This window comes from Sus scrofa, chromosome 3 (assembly GCF_054392235.1).
Source record: "Sus scrofa isolate SSC_HxYL_T2T_F1_AM1 chromosome 3, Sscrofa_HxYL_maternal_Yorkshire_Landrace_v2.0, whole genome shotgun sequence".
Lineage (NCBI taxonomy): Eukaryota > Metazoa > Chordata > Mammalia > Artiodactyla > Suidae > Sus > Sus scrofa.
This window is the reverse complement of record NC_139385.1, coordinates 37099995-37112564: the sequence shown is the minus strand read 5'-3', so window position 1 is coordinate 37112564 and position 12570 is coordinate 37099995. Positions and strand designations below refer to the sequence as shown.

Sequence of the window (12570 nt, the reverse complement as noted above, 5' to 3'; positions counted from 1 at the left end):
TCCATGTACAATAGTGTGCATGTGCCAGCCCCAAACCCCTAGGTCCACCACCCCCAAACCCCTAGGTCCACCACCCCCTGCTGCCTCTCCCCTTTGTTTTTGAAGACTGTGAGTCAGTTTCTGCTTTGTAAATAAGTTCAAAACTGTCTGACTTATTTCATTTGGTGTGATAACCTCTAGGTCTATCCGTGCTGCTGCAAATGTCTGGTTTCATTCTTTTTATGGCTGAGTAATATTCCATTGTATATGTATGTATCATATCTTCTATATCCATTCATCTGTTAATGGACATATAGGTTGCTCCCATGTCTTGGCTATTGTAAACAGTGCTGCAGTGAACATTGGGGTGCATGTATCTTTTCAAATTATGCTTTTCTCTGGTTATGTGCCCAGGAGTGGGATTGCTAGTTCATATGGTAATTCTGTTTTTGGTTTTTTGAGGAACCTCCGTGCTATTTTCTGCAGTGGTTGCACCAACTTACGTTTACAGTGTAGAAGGATTCCCTTTTATCTGCACCTCTCCAGCATTTATCGTTTATAGACTTTTTGATGATGGCTTTTCTGACTGTGTGAGGTGCTACCCCATTGCAGTTTTGATTTGCATTTCTCTAGCCATTAGTGATGTTGAGTATCTTTTCATGTGCTTCTTGGTCATCTGTATGTTTTCTTTGAAGAAAAGTCTATTTAGAGTTTCTGTCCATTTTTTTTAAATTGCGTAGTGGGTTTTTTTTTTTTTTAATTGAGCTGCATGAATTGCGTGTATGTTTTTCAGCCCTGGGTGTGCGGTATGGAATTGCAGGCTGTAAGAAGGGCGATTGTTCCACTTTAGTAGATAGCACCAGAGTTTCCCAGGGTGGGTACTTAGGGAGGTTTTCTTCCTCCCCTCCCTCCCTGCCTCTCTTTTGTATGTAACCCTCACAGTAAAACAAGACCACTGTGTACAGGTCTTTGGCTGCTCTTGCCTGCCTGAAAGCTTGGCTCCTGGGTTTCCTTCCCAGGTTTTACACTGGGATCGAATTGTTACAGTGATGGTTTCTTAAAGGAAGGAAGAAAAATATATTAGATACCAAGCACTCCTATTTCCACCACCTAGAATTAACAGCTGTTCACATTTTGTCATATTTGCTTCTAAGCTTTTAAAAACTTATTAGGAAATATTTTAAATGTGCCCCAGAATACAGAGAAAAATGTAATGAACGTGCATGTATCACCATCCAGATTTAATAAACATTGATGTTTAGAGTTAAATTAACCATTTCAGATACAGCTAAGTCCTCTTTGTACCTTCCCTCCAGAGGGGACCATTCTGTGGAGTTGTGTATCTTTCCTGTCTGTGGTTTTATTTTTATTTTATTTATTTTATTTTATTTCTTGTCTTTTTGTCTTTTCTAGGGCTGCACCTGCAGCGTATGGAGGTTCCCTAGGCTAGGGGTCGAATCAGAGCTGTAGCCGCCGGCTTACGCCAGAGCCACAGCGACGCGGGATCCGAGCCGCATCTGCAACCTACACCACAGCTCATGGCAACGCCAGATCCTTAACCCACGGAGCAAGGCCAGGGATCAAACCTGCAACCTCATGGTTCCTAGTTGGATTTGTTAACCACTGAGCCACGACGGGAATTCCCTGTCTGTGGTTTAATACTTTTATTACATATACTTAGGAGTGGGTTTTCTTTTATTACTTCATATAAATGATACTGGTCTTTTTCTATCTTTTCACGCCTTGTATTTTCATCAGTATTACCTTTCTGAGATTAATACATTTGGATGCATGTCCTTCTCATTTATTAACTGCTATACCTACTGAGACTCTATTGTATGACTGTTCAATGTTGTGTGTATTTATTTACTCTCCCGTTGATGGGTCTTTAGGTTGTCGACAGTATTCCTTATTCAGTGTTGCAGTGAGCATCATCCCCTCCTGTCTCCTGGCACACGTGTTTTTAGACTCATGGCTGGTGTAGCTGGGAGGGACACTGCGGGCTCACAGGGCATGCTTGTCTTCAACCTCTGTAGCTGCTACTGAATTGCTGTCCGAGGAGGTGGCACCAAGTGTTCCCTCTGTACCAGGTGGATGCGGACTCCCATTATTCTCAACAACGTTTGACGTCATTAGGAGTTCCCCTTGTGGCTTGGTGGTAACGAATCCGACTCTCATCCATGAGGATTACTCAGGTTTGATCCCTGGCCTCGCTCAGTGGGCTAAGGATCTGGTGTTGCCTTGATCTGTGGTGTAGGTCGCCGTGAACTGTGGTGTTGGCCAGTAGCTACAGCTCTGATTCGACCCCTAGCCTAGGAACTTCCATGTGGGTGTGGCCCTAAAAAAAATAAGAGAGACAAAAACAATCATTTGGCATCATTAGACTTATAATTTATTTCTGTTTTGCCAACATGCTGGAAATGAAATGGTATCTCTGTGTGGTTTTCACGTGTTTGCCTGGTGACTGCTGAGGTTGGGGGTCTGGTGGTTTCTGGCCCTTCATGAGAGTCTCCTCTTCCTTCTCTTGCCTGTTTATAACCTTTGGTCATTTTTCCACTGGGGTTCTTGTGTTTCTTCTTGGTTTCTCTGATCTTTTTCTATTTTCTGGATATCATCCTTTGTGCCTTCCATTAAAAAGAAGTAACTCTTGTCTCCTCCTCCAAGAAACCCTCTCACCCCCTCACCATAGAGCCCACCACCTCCACTTCGTCCCTGTGCCTCTCATGTGCTTGAGGTCTGTTTCCTTCACAGCCCCCGGGATGCCTCAGTGCATACACTTGTTGTTTTTCTTCATCGCTCAATATAATATTGTGAGATGCATTATGTTATATCCAAAAGATGATGTGATTACCATGCTACAAATTGTTCAACTCTTGTAGGGCAGTTGGTGGTTCCAGTTCAGGTCTTTTAATCAGCAGATGTTTGGTTAATACATCTACTGTCGTACATTTTGTTGATTGTTGATTATTAATTGTTGCATATATCAGTGTTTCGCAGAATAGCTGTAAACCGCATGTCAACCCAAATAGAAAATAATGAAATTATTTGACTGTTTTCCACAATATTTGTAAATTGTGCATCTGGGATGGATGAGCAATGAGATCCTGCTGTTTAGCCCTGGGAACTATGTCTAGTCACTTGGGATAGAGCATGATGGAGGATAATATGAGAAAAAGAATGTGTGTGTGTGTGTGTGTGTGTGTGTGTGTGTGTGTGAGAGAGAGAGAGTGTGTGTGTGCGTGACTGGGTCACTTTGCTGTACAGTAGAAATTGACAGAACATGGTAAACCAACTATAATGGAAAAAATACAAATCACTAAAAATAAAAAAGTTCAAAACATCAAAAAAAAAAAAAAAAGCCATCTCTGAGACCAATTTCCTGATAATTCTAGAGAATCATCTTAGACCTAGACCTGTCTGATGAGCTGGGAATCAGTTTCACTTTGGAAACACACATATAAAATTATACTATATATGATAAAGTATTTAAAAATAATTTGCAGGAGTTCCCGTCATGGCGCAGTGGTTAACGAATCCGACTAGGAACCATGAGGTTGCGGGTTTGATCCCTGGCCTTGCTCAGTGGGTTAACGATCTGGCGTTGCCGTGAGCTGTGGTGTAGGTTGCCGACGCGGCTCGGATCCCGCGTTGCCGTGGCTCTGGCAGAGGCTGGCAGCTACAGCTCCGATTGGACCTCTAGCCTGGGAACCTCCATATGCTGCGGGAGCGGCCCAAGAAATGGCAAAAAAAAAAGACAAAAAAAATAATAATAATTTGCAAACATTGTACAAAACGTACACTTGTCTACATGCCCTCGCTTTCCAGCGGAGCAATGATGTCTCCTCAGGCTCTTCGTGCCAAGACACTGGCATGAAGCCCAGTATCCATAGAGGTTATTTGCGTGAAGAAACACGATGCCCAGGTGATGTTCTTTCATGAGCGCCCAGAGTCAGCCCCTCCTTGGCTCCTCATGCCACCTTGGGTCCTGAAGCCTTGAGTGTCCGAGAAGTGTTGGGCACAATTTCCTTTGCTTCTTTGCGGAGTCCTTCTCTACACCAAACGTCGCCACCTCCTTGCAACTTTCTCATCATTGCTTTCTCAGCTCTTCTGCCTTCCGAGGGGAGGCGAAGTTCTTTGGGTGATGAGTTTAGAAGCTTTTTTGAGTTAAGTGCCTGATCCTCATAAGCCCGGGAAAATGGAACTGCTTTGTATCATGCAGGAGGCTTTGGTGCTGGCTTTTAGCTTCCGCCCCATGAGCTGGGCAGCCTTTTTCCTAGCAGCAGGAGATCAACAAGCCGTGCTTGCTATAAGCAGTGCCATCTTACCAAGAATAGCAGCTGTTCATTGAGCGCTAACTACATCCAGGCATGGGGCCAAGCCTGCCCACACACTCTCATGGAATCCCCTCAGCATCCCGGTGGCCAAGGAACTGTCATCCCTGCCCCACCTCACGCCGTTGTGCATGTGCCCCTTAGATCTTGAACCCTCAAGCCCTTTCGTGCCTCAGGGCCTTTGCACATACAGCTCCTTCTAGCACATTCCATCCTTCACCCTTCCTCTGACTGGTCTTCCTCATCTGTCAGGTCTCCTCATGGAACCCTTCCCCAACCACCCAGAATAAATGATCTCTCTCCATTAGGGGCCCTTCCTTCCTTCCTCCCTCCCTCTGTTCCTACCTTTTTTTTTTTTTAGGGCAGCACCTGAGGCATATGGAAGTACCCAGGCTAGGGGTCAAATTGAAGCTGCAGCTGCCAGCCTATGCCACAGCCACAGCAACACGGGATCCAAGCCATGTGTGTGACCTCCACCACAGCTCACAGAAATGCTGGATCCTTAACCCACTGAGCAGGGCAAGGGATTGAGCCCATGTCCTCATGGATACTAGTCAGGTTCATTACTACTGAGCCACAACAGGAACTGCCATTAGGGGCCTTTTTTAGCCCCATGTTTTTTCCCGTTTGTAGCATTAGCATATTTTGTAACTGTAGTTGTTTGTTTAAACATGGTATATGTGTGTGTGTGTGGGGGGGACTATCTGTCTGTCCCTCTGTCGGGGGAGGCAGCCACATAAGGATTTTAAGCAGAGGAATTAGATGATTTCATCTTTTTTTTGTTGTTGTTGTTGTTCTTGTTGTTGTTGTTGTTGCTATTTCTAGGGCCGCTCCCGCGGCATATGGAGGTTCCCAGGCTAGGGGTTGAATCGGAGCTGTAGCCACCGGCCTACGCCAGAGCCACAGCAACGAGGGATCCGAGCCGCGTCGGCAACCTACACCACAGCTCACGGCAACGCCGGATCATTTAACCCACTGAGCAAGGGCAGGGACCGAACCCGCAACCTCATGGTTCCTAGTCGGATTCGTTAACCACTGCGCCACGACGGGAACTCCTGATTTCATCTTTATTGTGGAGACATTGCTGCCATGTGGATGAGGGCACAGCAGGGTGGCACATGCCAGTACATAGGCAGAATGTCTGCTCCCGGTGCTGGTGAGGTTTGCGTTAGTACAGACCCAAGGAGGGCTAAGCCAATCTGGTGATGCAGGGTCCAACCTGCCGAGACGGGGCCGTGAAGGAAAGACAGGCATGTGGAGGTGAGGGTGCTCCGTGGGGCGATGGTCCCATACCTCGTCCTGGACGAAGCCCCAGCCCAGAAGTCGTCGGCCGGTGACCACATTCCGCCTGAGACAAAGTAGTTGATGGTGATGGTGGTGATGAGGCTGAGAGTGACAACAGTAATAGTACACCCCTGTCCGCATGTCAAAGTACTCAGGCTCCTCAGCACAGGAGGCTGGTCTTTCTGGGGTTGTCTTGTGGCTGGCAGCAGTTGGCAGGAGCTGAATGGAGGCTTCCTGGGTCCCTAGCTTACCCTGCGTCTCTCACTTACTGACCCCAAAGACTTTTGAATTTTTCATTCCTGGGAGTTCAGGGCAGACTCCTTGGAGGGGATGATTTTTCATCTAAGCTTTGGAGAATTAAGTAGAGAAGAAAGGGAAGGGCCCTCAGTCAGGGGAAAGCATCAGCCAAGGTGCAGAAGCAGGAACCATTAATGGGTTCAGGCTTGTTTTGGGTTCCTTATGTCCTGGTGCTCCAGCAGCTCACCTGGACAGCATAGGGGCCCAGCAATGACTCTGGCCTTGGATGAAGTCCAGGTGAGCAGCAAGCACAGTGATAATAGGACCCTGGACCATGAGCTTTCCCAACACCTTGGATCTGCCCCTTCCTATTAGCTCTGGAATCTCTGACTTTGGAGAACTGAAAAACCAGCACTTGGGAGAACAGAGCCGACGAAACAGCCAAAGTCCTAAGAAGTCTAAGAGTTCTTATCAGAAAGGCCCTCAAAGGAAAACAGGACAAGTGGAAAGCATCACTAATTCCCAGATAAACACTCCTTGACTGCATAGATCTCTATTGTGCATCTATGGTACACCAAGTCTTAGGGGAATGAGATGTGTTTCTTGCCCTCAGGGAGTTCACAATTTCATAGGGTGATTGGTAGATCACCCCCCTTCCCCAGTAAATGCTGTGGGGAGGTTAAATCTGGGTTTTGTGGGCACAAAGGGGAGAGTGTTTCATCTAGGATGATTTTTGCTGCAAGGGACAAAAACCAAAATCAAATTATTTTTTATTTAAAAAGCAGGTTTTATTGGCTTGTGTTCCTGAGAACTTGAGACATGACTTCAGGAATGGCTGGATCCAGGAGCTCAGTGACATCTTCAGAGGTCATTATTTTGGCCAGTCATTTTCTGTTTTGATCACACACTCTTTTGTTTCTCGTCTGTCTGCTTATCTATTTCTCTCTCCTTCTTTTTTTCTGATTTTGCTGCATTTGCAGGGGGCGCTCCCCTCTCATGGCAAAGATAGTCACATGCCCCTAGGCTGTCTCCATCTCACCTTAGCAGCTCAGGCAGAAAGAGTAAATCTCTTTTCAGGGTTCTAATCTCAGCACTGATACTCATTGGCCCAGTTTGGGTCCTTTGCCTTTTCCAGAGTCAGTAAATAATGATTGTATTGGCCAGTTCATGTGCTCAGCCTTGAATCAAGGGGAATCAGTTTCATACCCCACACCCCATGATCTAAAAGTGGAAAAGGGTTGATTTCCCAGGGGAAGATTATAGCACCGTCACCCGGAGAAAAGGGCATGAGTAGTGTGTAGGCGAAACGTCAAGGGGGACCAGCCTGGAGGAGAAGGGAGAGAGACCAGAGAAGCATCAGAAGAGATGTGAGACCTGAATTGAGCCTTGAAGGATGAGTAGGATCCAGCTGTTGAGGGAGGTGGGGAATTCCAGGCAAAGGAGACAGCGCTTTGGAAGCCAGAGTTAGCAGAGCAGCTCTGCTCCTTAGGTTTCTTGGGCAGCAGTGTGGAGGATGAACAGAGGAAGAGACTGGCCCGGAAAAACGCCCAGAGGTCTGCAGACTTCTAAGAGGAGCATAGTGCATTCACTCCTTCATTCAACACTCTTTCTTGAGCACCTACTATGCGCCAGCCACTGAAGCTAAATGGATAAGGGCCTTTCTTGTATAGGGCTTACAATTTAAGGGCAGAAGTGGGTGAGGAAGGAAGACAGATGATGTACCCTAAAATAAACACGTAGATAATTTCTGATGATCTCTGAATAACATACTAGGTAAGAGAGATTTCATGCTAGAACTGTCCTGGGACATTTACCCAGGTCGTAGGAAGAATTAAGTTATGAACTGAACAGTATGGAATTTCTTTGACTTGAAAACTGAAAATATAAAATAATTTTATTTTTGCCCATTGCTGCCAGCCAAAGTAAAATTGCCTAGTTCCCTTTGAAAGACAAGGGTAAAAATAGAGAGTAGGTTTTTGACTAGCAATGGACTATCATTTGGGCTTGACCTTCTGCTTGATGTTCGAAGCCACTCCATGTGCTGGGTAATGGATCCATAGTTCGTTTTGGACAGGTGCATAAGTCTTAGAAAAATGAACCAGCCAGGCAGCCCTGGCATTCTGCTTAATCCTCGTTTCCGTCTCTCATCCTCTCCCCGCGCCCTCTGTTCATTCCTCTCTCTAACAGTGGGGACTCCCTGCAAAAGGCACAGACGGGAGTTTCGCGTAGGCGTTCTTCAAACTAGAGCAACAAATAAGGAGTGGTTTTGCCATCTGGGGCCTTTTCCTCAGTAATGCCATCAGTGTTCAGGCAGGTCTGGAGAGCTATAAGTCATGTCTTTCACCATCGCTTTGGGGACTGTGGCAGATGCCGCAAAGGCATTGATTTTAGAAATAATTGGGCATAACTGTTTTCCCTTTTCTGGCGGGTTGGCGTCACTGCTGTGCGCCAGAGGATTGGTGGGTGTGCCAATAATGCCAGCAACCAAGCAGGGTAAAAAGATAGCTGCATCTTTTCAGATTCTCAAAGTGGTGAATTATCCCCTCCCAGGAGGGCCCCTCTAAGGATGTGTTTAGTGCATATTGCACGCCACAGGTCAGCACCACGGACAGTTCCACCTTGCTAGTCCTTCTTTCAGTGGTTTTCCCACTAGGGTTGTGTATCTGAATCACTGGGCGATGCTCAGACCACACCCCAGACCTACCGAGTTAGAATCTCTAAGGGTGAAGCCCTAGAATCTGTATTTTTAGAAAATCCTTGGAAAATGCTGACACACCTGTTTGGCAAATCAGTGATGGGGGACCACTGATGCAAAGCCCAGGAAAGAAAAATAACTTACTGGAGGAAACATGGTGAGGTACTCAGAGAGCCAGGACAGGAACTTCTGATGAGTCCACTTCTCCTTTGTGGCCTCGGCAGGCTCGCACACTCTCAGACTTAGGCTTCTGCGCCAGGGTTTCCAGCCAAGATCTGGCTTGAGATTAACAATATCAAAGAGGACCTCAAAGGACAGTGTCAAATTGTAACTTGCCGCTTGAAGTGTGCTGTTTTGCACCGTCACCTGAGAGCCTGTTAGAAATATGGAAACTCAGCCCCTTGTCCCCAGTCTGCTTGAATTAGAATCTGCATGTTTAATAGGCTTCCTAGGTGAGTTTGGACGCACAAAAGTTCAAGAAGCAGCGTTCCAGGGTTTTTGTGGTTCACTCTCTGACCTGGATCCTTCCAGCAGGGCTCTTCCCTATTTCCTGTTCCCATCCAGGGGGGTGTTGTCAGGTGGTCAGGCTCTGAGCCAGAGCTGGCGGTGGGCAGAGTCACCACGGGTCAAGTTGGTACATCAGGAGGTGCCTGTGTCTGGTGTCGACCTCCTAGCTTGAAACAGGAAGCGCCATCAAAGCAAGCTGGCTCAGTCCCTCGCTGCTTTTTCTTCCTCCTATGTGATACGCATTCATATTCATTAAGCAGTTGGGTTTAAGTTGGCTGGGAAAGACAGCCATGGTCCCTGCCCTCTTGGACCATTTATTTCAGCAGAAACAGACATTGAACAAAGAAACTTATAAATAAAGATACTTTCAAATGAGGTTTTGCATAGGAGCAGTTCAAGGAGCAGTAATGGAAGGGGTCTGATTTAGTCCAGGGGTCCAGGCGGGGACATTCACACCGAGATAGAGAGGCTGTGTAGCCGTTAGCCAGGACGCAACCCAGAATACACGTTCCAGGCAGAGGCAGCGGCAAGTAGAGGCCTGCAGGGTCAGAGGCTCTTCTTGGCTCTTGCAGCTTTTCCTCTCTTTGGGATGGAAAGATTCTAGGTCTTGGTGGAAAGCTGGGGTCCGTGTGGTCTCCAGACTCAGGACAGCCTCTGACCAGGGTTGACAGCACATTCCATGCAGACACGCGAGATTTGGAACCGAGGCCGCCGGCTCAAAGTCAAGTCTGCCTCAGCTTTTCTTGGCCTCTTCTGGGCATTTATCTCCGCTGGGCCCCCGGGGAGGTGGGATTAGGAGGCAGTGGAGGGAGACCGTGGGTCTCGGGTCTCCTGGCTTTGAACGCGGGTGTGAACCCTGAGAGCAGTGTATACCAGCAGGTCACCTCACTGTGCCGTGGTGTCCTCAAATATTGGCCCCTTCCTCTTGAGGTTGCTGCAAAGATTAAGTGAGTCATAGAAATGGGGCTTAGAACATGCCTGGCCACAGTGTGAGCTCAGAAGTCACTGGTGGTGGTTGGCACTAGGCTGTCTTCTGGCCACATGGCCCTCTTAACTCCATCCCCCGCCTCCCCTCTCGCATCCCCTTCCCACAGTGGGCACGCACCATTCCTAGGCCCATTTTATTGATTTTTTAAAAATTATTTTTAGGGCTGCACCTGTGGCACATGGAAGTTCCCACGCTAAGGGTCAAACCAGAGCTGCATCTGTAAGCCTGCACCGCAGCCACAGCCACAGCCACAGCAACTCTGGATCTTTAACCCACTGAGCGAGGCCAGGGATCAGTTCCATGTCCTCATGGGCACTCTGTAGGGTTCTTAACCCGCTGACCACAGCGGGAGCTTAGCTCCCTTTTACAGACGGGGAAACTAGCTCAGAGTGGCCTTCTCTGAGTTCTTATCTTATGGGGTCTGAGGATAGATTCCAGGTGCTCAGTGAACAAGGATCACATTTTTATTTTCACTAAAATCTGATGGACACCTGCTCTTGGGCCACAAACCATAGCTCTGGTTGTGGTGTCTATAAAGACTCTGTCCCCAGTAGAAATCAGTCAGGAGGCTTTTCCTGTCACGTGACCGTTGTTGCAGATGGCACACGTGTCCTCAAGCTCGTCACCACTCTGAAATCACAGTAGTGATTAAACCTGCCACCAGATCTTGTTATTGATGCCCTAGCAAAGAAACACTTGCCCTGCTTTATCAGGAGTGTGATAGCTGTGCTTAAAATACAAGTGCTTTTCTGTCTAATCCTATGTATCTTGTTTCATGAATTTAAAAACACAGTTCTGACAGGGGATGAGAGGCCGCAGTGGAGCCGCACACAGAGCGCTGCCAGGGCCCCTCCCCGCATCCCCAGGGCCTCACTCTCTCCATCACACCCCGTCGCCCCGGCCCTGGCAGAGGGCCGCCACCCACCTCTGCTGGTTTCAGCCGCCTTGCTCCTTGCTGGCTCCTCTTCCTGTTCCTTCCCCACCAGGCTCCATTTTTGTGAAGCAGGTGTCGGGTAAATAATTAATAGGGTGGGAAAACTTGTTGGAAATAGCACCGCTCGTGTTTATTTTTAAGCAGCTGAGTTACAGAGCCCCGCTCCAGGTGCCGCCCAGGTGCGCAAAGCATCTTTGGCTAAAAAGAGGGGCTAGGAGGTTAATGGGAGCCGACGCGAGTGGGAGGCAGAGTTGTGGATGTGCCTGGGCACTGGGAGAGTTGGGAGGTGGGGGACAGGGTGGGAGGCCCAGTGAAGTGGGGAGGGGGCGGGGGTCTGTGGTCTGCATGGCGATTAGAGGATGCTGAGGGGGAACCACCATTTCAGTGAGGAACTGAGCAGAAATCCTCCTGGGTTAGCACAGGCATGAGAGGAAGTTGATTAATGTGACCGAAAATGGATTTTCAGCGAATGGGTTGCAGCTTCAGACATAGCTGGTCCAGGGCTCGTGAGATCCCATCCGAACCTGGTTTCCTCTCCCCCGTCTGTCCTTCTCTCTCTCCTTTGCTGTCTCTGGGCCGGCTTTGTTCTCAGACAGGCTTTCTCCAAGCTGGAGCCTCCAGTAGTTCCAGGCTTATGTCATCCTGATGGCAAGCCCAGAAGAAAGAGCTTCTTTGCCTAGTAGTTCCAGCAAAAATTCTGGAATTAGCTTTCATTAGTCTCTCTGGGTGATGTGCTCATTCTTTTTTTTTTTTTTCTTTTTAATGGCTTTAATCTACTTTTTAAAAAAGTCTATAGATTTGTATGTTCTGGAAATTTTGTGTGAATGGAATCCTGTGCTTCGAAGTCTTCTGTGATGTCACAAACGCTTATGTTCAGGGTTCACCTGTGCTGCAATATATCTATCAGCACTTTATTCCTCTTTATGGCCAAGCACTGTTGCATTGTATAGACATACCACGTAGTGCTCATCCAGGCATCGACCGATCAATGTTCGGGTTTCCACTTTGGGGCTGACATGAATACTTCTGCTGTGGACATTTACGTCTAAGTGTTGGTATGGGCATATGTTTTCCTTTTGCTTTCATTTCATTCCACCTGGGAGTGGAATTGCGGGGTCATATGGTGACTCTGTGTTTCACATTTTGAAGAACTGTCTGTTTTCCAGAGTGGCTACACCATGTCATGTTCCCATCAGCAATGTATGAGAGTTCTGATTTCCCCACATTCTTCCCAACACTTATCAGCTACTCTTTTCTTACAGCCACCTGGCGGGCGTGAAGTGGTATTACATGTGGTTTCAGTTTGTGTTTCCCTAATGACTAATGACATTGAGCCTCATTTTGGGTTTTATTTTCTTTCAGGTCCTTATCTTCTTTGGCTCTCTTCTTGGGAGGAATATGTATTCAGGTCCTCTGCATTTTAAATTTGGCTTATGTGCCTTTTTACTGTTGAGTTGCAGTAGTTCTTTATGTGTTTTCGATACAGTCCCTTATCAGATACATGATTTGCAAATGTTTTCTTTCGTGCTGAGTTGTCTTTTCACAGAATGTCCTTAATATTGTAGAACAAACGTTCTTAATATTGATGAAATCCAATGTACTTATTTTTTATTTT

General features: G+C 47.2%; 1 protein-coding gene and 1 long non-coding RNA gene across 3 annotated transcripts in view; one reads left to right on the top strand and one right to left on the bottom strand.

Annotated features, from left to right (window-relative positions):
• SNX29 (sorting nexin 29) overlaps positions 1-12570 on the top strand; it is a 548246-nt gene that overhangs the window by 460770 nt on the left and 74906 nt on the right. The gene's annotated exons all lie outside the window — the stretch shown is intronic.
• On the bottom strand, positions 6598-11140 carry LOC146404542 (uncharacterized). Its single transcript, XR_014840807.1, has 2 exons — positions 10947-11140; positions 6598-9967 (listed from the first exon to the last, which is right to left on the bottom strand). It is a non-coding gene; the product is annotated as an uncharacterized LOC146404542 (long non-coding RNA).